The sequence below is a fragment of the Bufo gargarizans genome, chromosome 5 (assembly GCF_014858855.1).
Source record: "Bufo gargarizans isolate SCDJY-AF-19 chromosome 5, ASM1485885v1, whole genome shotgun sequence".
Classification (NCBI taxonomy): domain Eukaryota; kingdom Metazoa; phylum Chordata; class Amphibia; order Anura; family Bufonidae; genus Bufo; species Bufo gargarizans.
In genome coordinates, this window is record NC_058084.1 from 364,780,766 (window position 1) to 364,799,947 (window position 19,182).

Here is a 19,182-nt window from a genome sequence, read left to right on the forward strand (position 1 = left end):
TCCAAAATGCAATACAGTCATAAACGTAGTAGCTCGAATTCAACGTTTGGCAAAGGGAATCAGAAAGAAGGAATTGTTGAATGTAAAAGAAAGAATGAAAGCTGAAGAAACAGTCATAAGACTCATTCGACAGAGATTCTACAGTAAAGAGTTGAAGAGACTTAGTCAAGAACCTAAAAGGCTTCCAAACAACCACCCCTTGTTCTGCAGGATGGTATACTGAAGGTGGGAGGGAGACTGGAAAATGCATAGTTACCTAGCAGAGTGAAGCATCCAGCAATTCTACTTAAAAACTCTACCTTCACAAGATTGATTATTGATCACTACCACAACATATCCTTGCTTTAAGGAAGAAGCCTTACCCAAAGCTGTTTGAGAGAAGGTGGTTACTGCATTGTGAAAGGAAGCAAAGTTATAGCAAAGTAAATGTGTAGTCTGCAGAAAGGCACGTAGCGTAGACCAACAGAAGAACAAAGAATGGCAGATTTACCGGCAGATTGTGTAAACCCATCACCACCATTTCTTTATAGCGGAATGGATTGTTTTGACCCAATAATCACCAAAACAGAACCGAAAGGAATACAAGAGATATGGACTAATATTTACATGTCTGAGTTCCAGAGCGATTCACCTGGAATTGTTAGAGGATATGTCAACTGACACATTCATGAACACCTTAAGATGTTTCATAGCCATTAGAGGTACAGTCAGAGAGCTTGGATCTGACCAATGATCAAATTTTGTCAAAGCTAAGAATTAATTGAAGAAAGCGCTATAAGAAATTAATAAAGAAAAAGTAACTGAGTATTTGTTAGAGAAACAGTGTAATGTTTACATGAATGCTCCACATGCAAGCCATACAGGAGGAGTTTGAGAAAGACAAATCAGAACTGTGAGAAATCTGTTAAGTTCAGTGTTGAAAAAGAACACCAGAAGAATAGATGATGCTTCAATTAGGACCCTATTCTATGAAGTAATGTCTATTGTTAACAGTTGTCCACTTACAGCTAATAACATCGACGATCCAACAAGTTTGGACCCTTTAACTCCCAACCATCTACTTCACCTTAAGTCGGATTACATACAGCCACCGTCTGGCAAGTTCACCAAAGAGGATTTATATGCTAAAAGGAGATGGCGAAGAGTTCAATATCTATCAGAACAGTTTTGGAATAGATTGAGGAAAGAGTACTTAGCCAATCTTATGCTAAGAAGTAAATGGCAAACACCCAGAAGAAATGTCCAAGTTCGTGACATAGTGTTAGTGAAAGAAGAAGATTTACCTAGAAGTTAATGGAAATTGGCCAAAGTTCTAGAAGTTCAAAAGAATGAAGACAAACTAGTAAGAAGAGTGTTGTTGCAAATAGGAGACTCAAAACTTGACAAAAAAGGAAAACGTCTCACTACTCCACTCAAGTTCTATACAGAAGTTAGTTGTTCTACTTAAGAGTGATAAAAGACACTTGGAAGTTGAGAACCTGATGGAAAATTCCTCAAATTCATGTTTAAGTCCTACTACTAAAAAAAATAGAATTACAGGTAATTTTGGTGGGAGTGTAGCTGGCCAGCTAAGACCTGTCCTAGGTTGCTAATATAGCTTATGTGTTTATACAGCTAGACCTGCCAATAACCTTAATATAGTTCCTATGTTTATGTGTTAAAGACAAAAGCAGAGTTACTTACTGTGACATCATGTTTTGGATGTCATAAAACTGTTGTATTTTGTGTTCACAGAAGCAGAAAAAGATAATATGCGTTTAAGATTAATTTTGTAATGTAAGGTAAGCTCAGTCACACAGCAGAAAAAACTGAAAGCATAGTGTTAATCTGTTGTTGCTGGGCAGAAGTCTAGACCAATCACAGCCAGCTTCTCACATAGGAAAAGTTTTCACCAATCACAGCCAGCCTCACACAAAGCCTGTCTGGGAATTCCCTTAGGAGGAGCTGCTAGAATCATTATTCACCAGAGACAGGAGCTAAATAGACATTCACTCCACTGAGAGCTGTGTTTTTATGGAAACAGAGAGGCCAAAATAGGTATTAAAATCAGTTATATAATGTTCCTACTGTTAGTATAGTTATTAGAACTGTATACTGAATCAGTTATATGTGTGTTTACTTACAGTTCCACCAAATTCAAATTGCAAATACAAATTGCAAGCATACAATTGCACATTGCATCCAATTGCAAACTACAAAGTTCACAATCCAAATTCAAATTTCATATTGCAATCCAAATTGCATACAACCATACCAAATCATACTTAACCAATTTGCAAATAGTTACTGCTAACTGCATACTGCAAATTGTGACAAAATTCAGCAAGTAGAACTATTAGACCTCAGATATACCTCTCAGAGAGATCATAAAGTGCTTAAATAACTTAAAGTGAGAGTACAGATACTCAAGAGAGAAATATATCCACCATTTTATGTTAAATGACAAGATTGAACAGTTGAACCACGATCTTAATCATACCGCCATTTTGTGATACTTTATTTAACACGTGTTTTGTACATGGACATGGACTATCTGCTGTGTTATATATGAAGAAATGTCGAAGTTAATAAAGAAGTTATTAAAAAGCATTTGGTGTGCTCTTTAACCTCTTCCAGACACAGGGCGTGCAGGTACGCCCTGATGTCCTGGTACTTAAGGACACAGGGCGTACCTGCACACCCCGTTGCCTGCTCAAAATCATTAAGCAGGCACCCTGGCTAAATGCGCAGGGGGTACCGTGACCCCCCGTGTCAGTGATCGCCGCAAGCCGCAGGTCAATTCAGACCTGCGGTTTGCGGCTTCTACCTGGTGCAGCGGCGGCGTGTGGAGGTGCCATCGGGTCCCTATGGGGCTGTAGGGGGGACCCGATGGCATGGAAGGCAGCACGATGCCTTCCTTAGGCATCGGAGCTGCCTTCCGCTGACAAGCCTGTGAAATCCAACCCCCTGGATCTCACAGGCCAGAAGCTGTATGTGTAATACTCACTGTATTACTCATACAGCCAATGCATTCCAATACAGAAGTATTAGAATGCATTGTAAAGGATTAGACCCCAAAAAGTTGAAGTCCCAAAGTGGGACAAAAAAATTAATTAAATTTAAAAGTTGAAAAAGTAAAGTTTCCCCCCAAAAATTAAAAGTTTCAAGTAAAAATAAACAAAAACGTCATTTTACACAAAAAAAGTTTTTAAAAAATAGCAAAAAATAGGGGAAAAAACATATTAGGTATCGCCGCCTCCGTATCGACCGACTCTATAAACATATCACATGACCTAACCCCTCAGATGAACACTGTAAAAGATTAAAAATAAAAACTGTGCTAAATAAACAATTTTTTTGTCACCTTACATCACAAAAAGTACAACAGCAAGCGATCAAAAAAGCGTTTGCCCACCAAAATAGTACCAATCTAACCATCACCTCAACCCACAAAAAAAGAATTTGCCTCTACCTGAGACAATTGGCCCAAAAAATAAAATATGGCTCAGAATATGGAGACACTAAAATATAATTTTTTTTGTTTCAAAAAAGCTGTTACTGTGTAAAACTTACATAAATAAAAAAAAAGTATACATATTAGGTATCGCCACGTCCGTATCCACCGGCTCTATAAAAATATCACATGACCTAACCCCTCAGATGAACACCATAAAAAATAAAAACAGTGCTAAACTATTTTTTTGTCACCTTACATCACAAAAAGTGTAATAGCAAGTGATCAAAAAGTCATATGCACCCCAAAGTAGTGCCAATCAAACCATCATCTCATCCCACAAAAAATGAGACCCTACCCGAGATAATCGCCCAAAAACTGAAAACATTATGGCTCTCAGAATATGGAGACACTAAAACATGATTTTTTTTTTGTTTCAAAAATGATATTATTGTGTAAAACTTACATAAATAAAAAAAAATTATACATATCGCCGTGTCCGTATCGACCGGCCCTATAAAAATATCACATGACCTAACCCCTCAGGTGAACACCGTAAAAAATAAAAACTGTGCTAAATAAACAATTTTTTGTCACCTTACATCACAAAAAGTTTAATAGCAAGCGATCAAAAATTGATTGTGCACCCCAAAATAGTGCCAATCAAACAGTCACCTTATTCCGCAAAAATCATACCCTACCCAATCTAATCACCAAAAACTGAAAAAACTATGGCTCTCAGACTATGGAAACACTAAAACATGATTTTTTTGTTTCAAAAGTGAAATCATTGTGTAAAACTTACATAAATAAAAAAAAGAGTATACATATTAGGTATCGCCTCGTCCATTATAACTTGCTCTTTAAAAATATCACATGAGTTGACCTAACCCCTCACGTGAACACCGTAAAAGATAAAAAATAAAAACTGTGCTAAATAAACCATTTTTTGTCACCTTACATCACAAAAAGTGTAATAGCAAGCGATCAAATATTCATATGCACCCCAAAATAGTCAAAAAAACAGTCCAGCAAAATCTGCCTTCCATAAACCGTAAGGCATTCCTTTCCTTCTGTGCCCTGCCGTGTGCCTGTACAGCGGTTTACGAACACATATGGGTTTTTTCTGTAAACTACAGAATCAGAGCCATAAATATTGAGTTTTGTTTGGCTGTTAACCCTTGCTTTGTAACTGAAAAAAAATTATTAAAATGAAAAATCTGCAAAAAAAGTGAAATTTTGAAATTGTGTCTCTATTTTCCATTAATTCTTGTGGAACACATAAAATGGGTTAACAAAGTTTGTAAAATCAGTTTTGAATACGTTGAGGGGTGTAGTTTCTAGAATAGGGTCACATTTTTGGAGTTTCTACTCTAGGGGTGCATCAGGGGAGCTTCAAATGGGACATGGTGTCAAAAAACCAGTCCAGCAAAATCTGCCTTCCAAAGACCGTATGGCATTTCTTTCATTCTGCGCCCTGCTGTGTGCCCGTACAGCAGTTTACGACCACATATGGAGTGTTTCTGTAAACTACAGAATCAGAGCCATAAATATTAAGTTTTGTTTGGCTGTTAACCCTTGCTTTGTAACTGGAAAAAAAATTATTAAAATGGAAAATCTGCCAAAAAAGTGAAATTTTGAAATTGTATCTCTATGTTCCATTAATTCTTGTGGAACACCTAAAGGGTTAACAAAGTTTGTAAAATCAGTTTTGAATACCTTGAGGGGTGTAGTTTCTAGAATGGGGTCAGTTTTTTGGAGTTTCTACTCTAGGGGTGCATCAAAGGGGCTTAAAATGGGACATGGTGTCAAAAAACCAGTCCAGCAAAATCTGCCTTCCAAAAAACATATGGCATTTCTTTCCTTCTGCGCCCTGCCGTGTGCCCGTACAGCAGTTTATGACCACATATGGAGTGTTCAGGTAAACTACAGAATCAGAGTCATAAATATTGAGTTTTGTTTTGCTGTTAAACCTTGCTTTGTAACTGGAAAAAATTATTAAAATGGAAAATCTGCCAAAAAAGTGACATTTTAAAATTGTATCTCTATTTTCCATTAATTCTTGTGGAACACCTAAAGTTTGTAAAATCAGTTTTGAATACGTTGAGGGGTATCGTTTCTAGAATGGGGTCATTTTTGGGTGGTTTCTATTATGTAAGCCTCACAAAGTGACTTCAGATCTGAACTGGTCCTTGAAAATTTGATTTGCTTCTAAACTTCTAAGCCTTGTAACCCCCCCCCCCTAAAAAAATGTCATTTCCAAAATGATCCAAACATGAAGTAGACATATGGGAAATGTAAAGTAATAACTATTTTTGTAGGTATTACTATGTATTATAGAAGTAGAGAAATGGAAACTTGGAAATTTGCATTTTTTTCCCAAATTTTGGTAAATTTGGTATTTTTTATAAATAAAAATACATTTTTTTACTCCATTTTACCAGTGTCATGAAGTACAATATGTGACGAAAAAACAGTCTCAGAATGGCCTGGATAAGTCAAAGCGTTTTAAAGTTATCACCACATAAAGTGACACTGGTCAGATTTGCAAAAAATGGCCTGGTGCTTAAGGTGAAAATGATCCCGGTCCTTAAGGGGTTAAACCTACTGTTTCCATAGAACGGCGCTAGAGGAATTACAGAGTAATAGACAATCTGGTTAGACTAAAAAGTCAGAGATATCAAAATTCTTCTAATGCCACAGCGCAAAAGGCACTTTATAGTACTGCGCCTGCCACAAGCTGACCCTCTAAAACATTATTCGAGTTCCAGCACATGCTCACGTTGCACAACAGTCGGTGAGCTGGCAATTGTAAGCGCTGCTGCAGCATTGACAGACCGGCGGAAGCTGACGATGACTTGCGGAAATGGGCACACGCGGTGCACCTTCACCAGTAGCTCAAGCAAATTGGGATAGGTTTTGAGAAACCGCTGAACCACTAAGTGTCTCGGATGGTGTAACAGAAAAGAAGAAGTTACAAATAAGGATCCGACTGGCTTTATCCGAAACTAAGGAACAACATGGTGACCCCTATTTAAGCCCTGAAACTCTCCCTGTCTTCTCAGCCCATGCAAAGATCTCTATGATAGAAAATTGCATGCCCTCGTGCCTCGACTGTATGACACCTGAACACCCTATAATAGTGAGGGGACACGACCACCGGCTCCCTACAATTAATACGGAGGGAGTCAGGGTCACCTAGGATCAAGCAAACAGGAAAACACAAATAAATGAGCAGACTTATCTGTAGAAGCGTCAGTTGTAGCATCCAGCATGTACACACTCCAGGAAGTTGTATAAACCACAAAGTGATGCAGTATGGGAGGGGATTTAAAGGGATGCAATCAGTGCAACTAGGTGACAGCTGAGAGAGGGAAACGAGATGACAAAACGAAAGCAAAAAAAAAGAACCTCAAGCAGGAGGTTCTGAAGAATGTCTGTCAGAGCTTCTCAGATGTCTGGCGGTGACAGTACCCCTCCTTCTACGAGTGTACTCCAGACACTCAGAGCCCACCTTCTCAGGATGGGACCTATGGAAATCCCTGATTAGACAAGTGGCCTTAATGTCCGTCACTGGGACCCACATCCTCTCCTCAGGACCATAACCCTCCCAATGAACGAGGTACTGGAGAGAACCGCGGACAACACGAGAATCCACAATCCTAGAGACCTGAAATTCAAGATTACCATCAACCACAATCGGAGGAGGAGGCAAAGATGAGGGTACAATGGGTTGGACATAAGGTTTTAATAGGGACTTATGAAAGACATTATGGATCTTCCAAGTCGGAGGAAGATCAAAACTGTAGGCAACAGGATTGATGACGGACAAAATTTTGTAAGGCCCAATAAACTTAGGACCCAACTTCCAGGAGGGAACCTTCAATTTAATTTTCTTAGTAGACAACCACACCAGATCACCAACATTCAGGTCCGGACCAGGCACTTATCTGCCACACGCTTATATCTCTCTCATGCTCTTTAGATTATCCTGAATCTTTTGCCAAATAGATGACAAAGACGAGGAGAATCTCTTCTCATCAGGTAAATCAGAAGACCCCTCTCCAGAGAATGTCCCAAACTGCGGATGAAACCCATATGCACCAAAAAATTGTGACTTATCAGAGGACTACTGACGACGGTTATTTAAAACAAACTCAGCAAGGGACAAAAAAGAACACCAATCCTCCTGATTCTCTGCCACAAAACAGCACAGATATGTCTCCAGATTCTGATTGACGCACTCTGTCTGGCCATTCGACTGCGGTTGGAAAGCAGAAGAGAATGACAACCGAACCCCCGAGCGAGAACAGAAAGCCTTTCAGAATCTGGAAACAAACTGCGTGCCCCTATCAGAGACTATGTCTGAAGGAATACCATGTAATTTGACAATGTGATCAATAAATGCCTGCGCCAGCGTCTTAGCATTGGGCAACCCAGGAAAAGGAATGAAATGCGCCATTTTGCTAAAACGGTCCACCACCACCAGAATCACAGTCTTCCCCGAGGAACGAGGCAGGTCTGTAATGAAGTCCATGGACAGATGTGTCCAAGGACGGGAAGGAATGGGTAACGGACGAAGAGGACCTGATGGCTGTGAATGAGGGACTTTGGCACGAGCGCAGGTCTCGCAGGCTGCCACAAAACCCTCAACCAACTTACGAAGCGCCGGCCACTAGAATCTCCGAGCGATGAGATCCACTGTGGCTCTACCCCCCGGGTGCCCAGCAAGGACAGTATTGTGGTGCTCCTTAAAAACCTTGCGTCTTAAAGCGAGAGGCACAAACAACCTCCCAGGAGGACAAAGATCAGGAGCCTCTGCCTGGGCTGCCTGAACCTCTGCCTCCAATTCAGGATAAAGAGCAGAGACCACCACACCTTCAGCCAAAATGGGACCCGGGTCTTCAAAATTCCCACCTCCCGGAAAACAACGTGACAGGGCATCCGCCTTTACATTCTTAACCCCAGGGCGGAATGTGACAACAAAATTAAACCTTGAAAAGAACAAAGACCATCTGGCCTGTCTCGGGTTCAGACGCTTGGCTGACTCCAAGTAGGCCAGATTCTTATGGTCGGTAAACACGGTAATAGGGTGTCTGGCTCCCTCTAGCCAATGGCACCATTCCTCAAAATTTAACTTGATGGCCAACAACTCCCTATCTCCCACATCGTAATTTCTCTCTGCGGAGGAGAGTTTCTTCGAGAAAAAGGCACACGGTCGCCATTTGGCAGGAGAGGGACCCTGAAACAAGACCGCACCCACACCCACCTCAGAAGCGTCCACCTCAACTATGAAGGGCAGAGAGATATCAGGTTGTACCAAGATGGGAGCGGAAGCAAAACTCTCCTTGATACTAGAAAAGGCCTTACGCGCCTCTACCGACCAGGAGGAAAAATCGACCCCTTTTTAGTCATATCAGTGAGTGGTTTACCAACAGAGGAATAATTCAAAATAAACTTCCTGTAATAATTGGCAAAACCCAAAAAAACGCTTCAGCGCCTTCTGATTCTCAGGAAGCTCCCACTCAAGCACAGCGCGGACCTTCTCGGGGTCCATGCGAAAACCAGAAGTGGAGAGAAGAAACCTCAGAAATTGAATTTCTGGAACCGCAAACACACATTTTTCCAGTTTAGCGTACAATTTATTCTCCCGCAGGATGAGCAAGACCTGACGTAGGTGGTCCTTATGAGTTTTGAAATCAGGAGAAAAAATGTCATCTAGATACACTAGTACAATTTTCCCCATTAAATGATAAAAAATGCTGTTCACAAAATGCTGAAAGACGGCTGGAGCATTCATCAAACCAAAAGGCATAACCAAATTCTCAAAATGGCCCTCAGGGGTATTGAAGGCCGTCTTCCATTCGTCTCCTTCTCTGACCCTGACCAGGTTGTAAGCCCCTCTTAGATCCAACTTGGAATAAACTTTAGCCCCAACAACCTGGTTAAACAGGTCTGGAATCAGAGGAAGTGGGTAAGGGTCACGAATTGTGATACTGTTCAGCTCCCTGAAATCCAGACATGGTCTTAAAGAACCATCTTTTTTCTTAACAAAGAAAAAACCAGCAGCAACAGGTGACTTCGAGGGTCATATGTGTCCCTTTCTCAGGCTCTCAGAGATATAAGCACGCATAGCGATCCTTTCAGGTTGGGAGAGATTTAGGCAGCTTGGCGCCTGGGATGAGATTAATAGGGCAATCGTACTCCCTGTGAGGGGGCAACTCCTGAACACCACTCTCAGAAAACACATCCGAAAATTCAGAGAGAAAAGATGGTACAGTCTTAGTAGAAACCTCTGAAACAGATGTCGTGAGGCAATTCTCTCTGCAAAAGTCACTCCAACCATTTATTTGCCTCGCTTGCCAATAAATGGTGGGGTTATGTTTAGTGAGCCAGGGTAGCCCCAACACTAGAGGAGTAGGCAACCCGCTTAGGACGAAACATGACACATCCTCAACATGAGTATCACTCACAATCAAACGGATATTGTGAACTATGCCCTTTAACGATTTCTGAGAAAGTGGAGCGGAATCAATAGCAAAAACAGGTATATCCTTTCCCAAAGTGCCTACCTGAAACCATGTGTTATAGCAAATTGATTATCAATGAGATTGACAGCTGCTCCACTATCTACAAAAATCTCACAAAAAATGTTCTTGCTCTCTAGCGCCACCCTGGCAGGTAGGACAAAATGGGAACTACAAGCAAACGGAAAACCTTCAATTTCCGCATCAACCTTGCCAATAGTAACAGATGGAACGTTTGTAGAGGATTTTTTTCTTTTTGTTTCTTTATTACTCTCAAAAAACTGCCTGAATCTCCTAGAGGGACAAACATTTGCCAAATAATTTATGCCTCCACAACAGAAACAAACCCTCCTCTGAGAGCTGAATCTTCTATTGTCAGAGGCAAGCAAACCCAGCTGCATGGGCTCCTGCTCAGAGGGGATTAAGAGAGACTGAGACCCCTGTGCACTGAATGATACCGCCGCACTGTCCTTGGACTGAGTATGACAGGAAGGAGTTATCTCTCCTCTCTCTCTAAGACGCCTGTGAATACGAACAGCTCGAGACATGGCAGAGTCCAAGGAGGTCTCTCATGAAAGGCAAATGCATCTTTCAATCCCTCTGAAAGACCATGGCAAAATTGACTTCGGAGTGCAGCATCATTCCAACCAGCATCAGCTGCCCATCTATGAAACTAAGTTGAAGACGTGGGCTAGGCATGGGATGTGTGTGAGCTTGCCAAGCTCCAAAGCTGCCATCAAATTACGGCCATTATCAGATATAACCATGCCTGGTTCTAGGTTGAGTGGCGAGAGACACAGCTCAGTCTGGTCTCTTATCCCCTGCTACAGCTCTGCGACGGTGTGCTGTTTGTCACCTAAGAAGATCAGCTTAAGCACGGCCTGTTGACGCTTCCCCACTGCAGTGCTATACTGCTTCCACCAACCGACTGATGGCTGACTGGTGCTGCAAGAGGATAATTCTGAGGTGGAAGTGGAGGAGGAGGCGGAGGAGGAGAAGTGGGGTTTGGAGCCACTAACGTAGGTGGTGGCAGAAACCCTGATGGAATTAGGGCCACCAATCCTTGGCGTCAGTAGCACCTGTGTTCGCTTCCGGCCTGCACAACGCTCACCCAGTGTGCCTAGGGAAATGTAGCGTCCCTGGCCGAAAGTACTTGTCCATGTGTCAGTGGTTAAGTGGACCTTCCCAGTAACTGCATTAGTCAAGGCACTGGTGATGTTACAGGACACATGCTGGTGTAAGGTGGGTACGGCACACCGTGAAACATAGTGGCGGCTGGGGACTGCGTAACGAGGGACGGCCACCGACATCAGGCTGCGGAAGGCCTCAGTGTCCACAAGCCTAAATGGCAACATTTACAGGGCCATTAATTTGGAAAGTAGGTGGGTGGCTGGGTATTTGCGCTTGCGTTCAAATTTCTGGGGTAAGGACGCTGCACTGGGACACAGAAGTGGATGTGGTTTCTGATGGTGCTTGGAGCAGGGCAGGAGGCATCCAGGCTTGCGCCTTCGACAGGGGATTGGCCAGCACGTAACACAGGGAAAGAGGAGGCAGTGGTGTGACCCGCAGACACAGATTGTGGACCCAGGCGTTCAGTCTACCTATTACGGTGCTTTGATGCCATGTGGCAGATCATGCTGGTGGTGGTGAGGTTGCTAGTGTTCACGCCTCTGCTCAATTTTGTATGGCACAGGTCGCAAATTACAATTCTTTTCTCGTCCGCACTTTCCTCAAAAAAGCGCCAGACTGCGGAACACCTACCCCTTGGCAAGGGAGATTTCCGCAAGGGTGTGCTCCAGGGAACATTTGCGGGCCTGTATGGTGTGGCCCGCATTCTCCCTTTTGCCATCCCACTGCCTCTCCCAGCCTGTTGAGGTGCTGCGGATCCCTCCCCCTCTGTGCTGCTTTCCTCAATCGACTTTCCAGCTTCCCAGGTTGGGTCAGTGATTTCATCGTCCACCACCTCCTCCTCCACTTCCTCACTCTGCTCATCCTTCTGACTTGTTGTCCTAACAACAACCTCAATTATTGACAACTGTGTCTCATCCTCAACATCTTGAGACACTAATTGCTGTTTACTTATTGGCAACTGTGTTTTATCATCATCCACCTCGCGAAATACAAATTGCTGTTCCCCACCATCATCTTCTTGTGACTGTGAATTCTCAAGAGTTTGGTAATCAGGGCACAAGATCTCATGTCCCTCTTCAAGCGGGCTTGTCAAGAGGCCCAAATGAAGGAATGGCGCTGAAAAGAGCTCCTCAGAATAACTGAGTGTGGGATCACTTGTGGGGCAAAACTCTCCATGGTGGGAAGAAGGAGGATCAGGGTGAGGATTGTGTTGACCAGACTCTTGGCTACTGAGACTGGACTTGGTGGAAGACAGGGTGGTGCTTAACCGACTGAAAGCATTATCTGCTGCAATCCAACCGACCACCTGGTCGCAATGGTCTGACTTCGAGAGCGTTGTCCTGCGCCACCCTGCAAACTGGGACATGAAGTTCGTGGATGATTGTTTTTCTTGTGTTCTGGCAGCAGGCACAGTTTCAACACGCCCAAGGCAACGGCCTCTGCGTACACCATCAGCATCACGGCCACTTCCCTATCCCTTATTTTATGTTATATATGTTTGAAAGTATGTCACACATACAGTAGCGTAGGATTTTCAAGTTTATGCGCAAAAAAAAAAAAACGTCACACAGGAGATATACCGCAGATAATGTTGCTGATGTCAGCAGCGGCTTATATAAATTTACAGGGAATGTCACAGATAATTGGGATTTGGAAACGTTACACATGAGAAATACCACAGATAATGTCGCTGATGTCACCAGCGGCTAATAACAAATTACAGGGAATGTCACAGGTATTTGGGATGTGGAAACATTACACAGGAGAAATACCGAAGATAATGTTTCTGGTGTCACCAGCGGCTAATAAAAAATTACAGGGAATGTCACAGGTATATGGGATGTGGAAACATTACACAGGAGAAATACCGCAGATAATGTCTCTGGTGTCACCAGCTGCTAATAATAAATTACAGGGAATGTCACAGGTATTTGGGATGTGGAAACGTCACACAGGAGATATACCGCAGATAATGTCAATGCTGTCACCAGCGGCTAATAAAAAATTACAGGGTATGTCACAGGTATTTGGGATGTGGAAACGTCACACAGGAGATATACCGCAGATAATGTCAATGCTGTCACCAGCGGCTAATAAAAAATTACAGGGTATGTCACAGGTATTTGGGATGTGGAAACGTTACACAGGAGATGTACCCCAGGTGATGTCACTGTCCGCAGAGGACACCATCTACGGAAAAAGTACACTGGATGTCACTAATATTTTTTGGATGAACACACGTTACACAGGCGATGTAGCGCAGCTAATGTCACTGTCCGCAGTGGACACCGTTTGTGGAAAAAGTACACTGGATGTCAGATATATTTGGGATGCACACATGTTACACAGGAGATGTAGCGCAGATAATGTCGCTGTCTGCAGCAGCCTAAGTATTGTACGCTATTTAGCGCAGGATGCGCTAAAAATAGATATTGCTGCCACACACAATAGTTCTTAAAAGGACTTTTGGGTTTGTAAAGTTTTAGCAATTTAGCGCAGGTTGCGCAAAAAAATATATTGCTGCTGCCACACACAACAATAGTCCTTAAATGGACTTTTGAGTCTCTGACAATTTTTTCAACTTAAAAACAAAATTTTTTCACTCCATCTTTCCCTTCTTCAGCACAGCTCTCCCTGACTAACACTGAGCTAAACACGTGTCATCGGGTGCTATATAGCACCCGATGATGCGTTCTGGCCAGCCAATCACTGTAATGCAGTAACCAACATGGCTACAGCATTACAGTTAAGGGCAGTACTTACCTGCACATTTATTGGCTGCGTAGTATTCGAGACTCGAGTATTGCGCTCGAGGACATGCGGACGAATACCGCCATGTGCCGAGCATCGAGATCAACACTACTCGATCAACACTACTCCATACTCTTCTGGGGATTAGTGTCAACATGTAGGTATGATCATTTATTTGCTTAAAGATGATGCACAGTCTTGGGTCAGGGCTGAGAGGCTGCAGGATGCGTTAGCCTTTCATGAAAAACCTAAGTCATTGGAAGCAGCTATGTACCTTGCTGTAGGATAGACGACCAAGGGGGAGATCTAAGGGTCCTCACCCTCAGGACTGTACTGTCAAATAAGGTGGTGGTTTCCTTTGACACTTATGGTAAAGAGACACCTGTGGTTACGCCTTGTGATGAGCCTATGCAGTTGGGGGGAGCTACTCCTGGGTCTGCTGGTAAGAGCTCTGGTCCTATGAAGGGAGTCTGTTTTTGTTGTGGAAAAAAGGGACATTTCGTGAATATTTGTCCGTACATTCAGCGTCAAGGTGTAAACAAAAAAAAACCACTTAATCCCCAAATTACTATTGATGGTGTGGGTGAGGAGCAAGAAAACTTACTTTTGTCATTTACTGGTAGTACCCGATTTCTCCAGTCTGCCGAGGTGGCGCTAGAGTCCAAAACTGTGTAAATCGAGGTATTTATCGACAGTTTGTTCGTATTCATGGGTTGACTACTAGTGCATTAGAGAAAAGTATTTCTGTCTTTACAATTGATTCAGCACCTCTTACCCAAAAATGCTTGTCGAAGGTGATGAATGACATCCATTTAAGAGTGGGTGATTTTCATCATGAAGCCATTTCATGTTTTGTGCTGGAGGGTCTGCCTGCTCCGTTGGTTTTGGGCTTACCATGGTTAAAAGGGTTGTCCGGGTTCAGAGCTGAAACTGGACATTCCTCCATCTTCACCCAGGCAGCCCCCCTGCACTAAATCACGCAGGGCAAAGGCATTTTTTGGAGATCAGTTGACGTACTGGGCTCTCCATGGGGCTGCCAGGAAGCCTGGTGATGTCACCGGCACTGATGGGCGGGATTTAGCGCTGCCCTAGCCAGTAAAATGACTAGGTCAGCGCTAAAGCCCGCCCATCAGAGCCGGTAAAGTCACCGAACACACTGCGAGTTATGATAAACAGAAGAGCCCGTGCCCTGCGCCTATTTAGCGCAGGGCAAGGGAGCGCATCGGAGCATGAGATGGTCCGATGCTAGCCTCAGGAGGGCTGCCTGGATGAAAATAAGGGTATGTCCGGGATCAGCTCTGAACCCGGACAACCCCTTTAAGCATACATAACCCGACCATCGTCTGGCAAGCGAGACAGATTCTCGATTGGAGTGAATTTTGCATAGACAACTGTATTAATACATAATTTTCTGTGGTTACCACTAAAACTGTACCCATGTTTATTTCCGAATTTTCTGATGTATTTTCTGAGAGTGGTATCCAGGAGATACCTCCACGTCGGGAATATGATTGTCCCGTCAATCTTATTCCCGGAGCTAAACTGCCCAAATCTCGGTTGTATAATCTTTTGGAAGCCGAAAGAAAGGCCGTGCGAGTTTGGCGAAGGGACATATCAGACCATTGAAATTCCCAGTGATTGCTGGGTTTTTTTCTGTAAAAAGAAAGATGGTACTCTTAGGCCATGTCTGGACTTCCGTGAGCTCAACCGTATTACCGTCCATGATCCTTTCCCCCTTCCTTAAATTCCGTATTTGTTTAATCAGATTGTCAGTGCCAAGGTGTTCTCTAAATTGGATCTGAGGGGGGCATATAACTTGGTAAGGATCAAGGAGGGGGATGAATGGAAGACGGCTTTTAATACCCCTGAGGGTAATTTTGAGAATCTAGTCATGCCCTTTGGGTTACCCAATGATCCAGAAGTTTTTCAACACTTTGTCAATGACATCTATCATCATCTGGGGAGGTTTTTTGTTGTATATCTGGATGACATACTAATTTATTCTGCAGACATTGAGACTCATCAGGATCATATGAGACAGGTATTACAGATCCTAAAGAAGAATAAGTTGTATGCTAAGATGGAAAAGTGTGTATTTGCAGTTCAGGAGGTGCAATTCCTGGGTTACCTGCTTTCATCCTCAGGTTTTCGTATGGATCCCGAGAAAGTCTGTGCCGTGTTGGACTGGGATCGATCCAAAAATCTGAAAGCGCTTAAGTGGTTTTTGGGGTTCACCAACTACTACCGTAAATTCATCTTGAACTATTTGACTGTGGTTAAAACTTTAACAGACATGTCTAGAAAAGGTGCCGATGTCGCTGTTTGGTCTGATGCAGCATTACAAGCCTTTTCTGCAGTGAATGAGTGTTTTGCTTCAGTCCCTATTCTGGTGCAACCGGAAGTGTCACAGCCATTCATTGTAGAGGTTGACGCATCCGAGGTAGGGGTGGGAGCAGTTTTGTCGCAGGGTCCTTCACCTAGTAAATGGTGCCCATGTGCTTTTTTCTCAAAAAAACTCAACTGCTGAAATAAATTATGATATGGTTAGAGAATTGCTGGCCATTAAGTTGACTTTTGAGGAATGGCGTCATTGGTTAGAAGGAGCAATTCATCCTATTACAGTGATTTCTGATCATAAGAATCTGGCTTACTTGGAGTCGGCTAAACGACTGAACCCAAGGCAGGCCGGATGGTCGTTGGTTTTCACCGGATTTAACTTCATTGTCACTTACCACCCTTGGGTTAAGAACGTCAAAAAGGTGGATGCTTTGTCATGCAGCTTTCCTGGGGAAGGGGGGGGGGTGATTCTAAAGATTATAGTCCTATTTTGTCTGAAGGGGTAGTCATTTCTGCCCTATATCCTAATCTTGAGGCAAAGGTGTTAGAGGCCCAGGAAGATGCACCGGACTCTTGTCCTCCGGGGAAATAGTTTGTTCCCTCTGAATTACGTCACAAGGTGTTTAACCCCTTAAGGACACAGGTACGCCCTGTGTATTTCCGATCACTGCCGTGCGGCTGGCAGTGATCGGAACCAGGTGCCTGCTCAAATCATTGAGCAGGCACCTAGGCTAAATGCGCGGGGGGGTCCCGTGACCCCCCCATGTTGGCGATCACAGCAAACCGCAGGTCAATTCAGACCTGCGGTTTGCTGCGATTTCTGCAGTTTCTGATCCCTGCGGTCCCTGACCGCGGGGGATCAGAAACTTTAGGACTCAAAAAATGTTCCAGTATCTCTCCCCCCTGCACCCCTGAGTTATTTGAGCCCTGGTGGGAGGTGCAGGGGGAGGGTTGCGGGCGGTGCGGGAGGCGGGCGGTGCGGCAGGCCCGCCTCCCATTGCATAATCGTTGGCGTCTAGTGGGTATACCAGGGTGCCAGCACATTGCTGGCACCCTGGTATAAACGGCTGACATCGGTGATGCGATGTCAGCCGTTTAACCCTTTCCATACAGCGGTCCGTACGGACCGCTGTATGGAAAAGGTTAACAGCTCAGGGAGCTCCCTCCCTCTCCCATCGGGGGGCTGCTGTGCCTTTGCAGCCCCCCGAATGGAGAGGGAGAGAGCTCCCAGGCAGCCCCCCGTAGCCCCGTCCTTACCCTTCCCCGTCTGCGCAGGTTCTGGCCACTACTGAGCAGACGGGGAAGGTTCCCATGGCAACAGGACGCCTTCTCAGGCGTCTTGCTGTCCATGGTGCTGAACAGATCTGTGCTAAAAGGCATAGATCTGTTCAGACAAAGTGTAAGTAAAATACAGTACAGTACAATATATATTGTACTGTACTGTATTATGCAGACATCAGACCCACTGGATCTTCAAGAACCAAGTGGGTCTGGGTCAAAAATAAAGTAAAAATCAAAAAACACATTTATCACTGATTAAAAATGAAAAAAATAAAATTCCCTACACATGTTTGGTATCGCCGCGTCCGTAACGACCTGATATATAAAACGGTCATGTTACTTTACCCGAACGGTGAACGCCATAAAAATAAAAAATAAAAACTATGATGAAATTCAAATTTTGCCCACCTTACTTCCCAAAAAATGTAATAAAAGTGATCGCATGTACGCCAAAATTGTAACAATCAAACCGTTATCTAATCCCGCAAAAATCATACCCTACCCAAGATAATCGCCCAAAAACTGAAAAAACTATGGCTCTTAGACTATGGAAACACTAAAACATGATTTTTTTTGTTTCAAAATGAAATCATTGTGTAAAACTTACGTAAATAAAAAAAACTATACATATTAGGTATCGCCGCGTCCGTATTGACCGGCTCTATAAAATATCACATGACCTAACCCCTCAGGTGACCACTGTAAAAAAATAAAAATAAAAACGGTGTAAAAAAAGCAATTTTTTGTCATCTTCCGTCACAAAAAGTGTAATAGCAAGCAATCAAAAAGTCATGTGCACCCCAAAATAGTGCCAATCAAACCTTCATCTCATCCCCCAAAAATTAGACCCTACTTAAGATAATCGCCCAAAAATTTTAAAAACTATGGCTCTTAGACTATGGAGACACTAAAACATTTTTTTTGTTTTAAAAATGAAATCATTGTGCAAAACTTACATAAATAAAAAATAATTGCATACATATTAGGTATCGCCGCGTCCGTGACAACCTGCTCTATAAAATTACCACATGATCTAACCTGTCAGATGAATGGTGTAAATAACAAAAAAAACGGTGCCAAAAAAGCTATTTCTTGTTACCTTGCCGCACAAAAAGTGTAATATAGAGCAACTAAAAATCATATGTACCCTAAACTAGTACCAACAAAACTGCCACCCTATCCCGTAGTTTCTAAAATGGGGTCACTTTTTTGGAGTTTCTACTCTAGGGGTGCATCACGGGGGCTTCAAATGGGACATGGTGTCAAAAAACCAGTCCAGCAAAATCTGCCTTCCAAAAACCGTATGGCATTCCTTTCCTTCTGCGCCCTGCCGTGTGCCCGTACAGCAGTTTATGACCACATATGGGGTGTTTCTGTAAACTACAGAATCAGGGCCATAAATAATGAGTTTTGTTTGGCTGTTAACCCTTGCTTTGTAACTGGAAAAAAAATATTAAAATGGAAAATCTGCCAAAAAAGTGAAATTTTTAAATTGTATCTCTATTTTCCTATTAAATCTTGTGCAACACCTAAAGGGTTAACAAAGTTTGTAAAATCAGTTTTGTAATACCTTGAGGGGTGTAGTTTCTTAGATGGGGTCACTTTTATGGAGTTTCTACTCTAGGGGTGCATCAGGAGGGCTTCAAATGGGACATGGTGTCAAAAAACCAGTCCAGCAAAACCTGCCTTCCAAAAACCAAACGGCACACCTTTCACTCTACG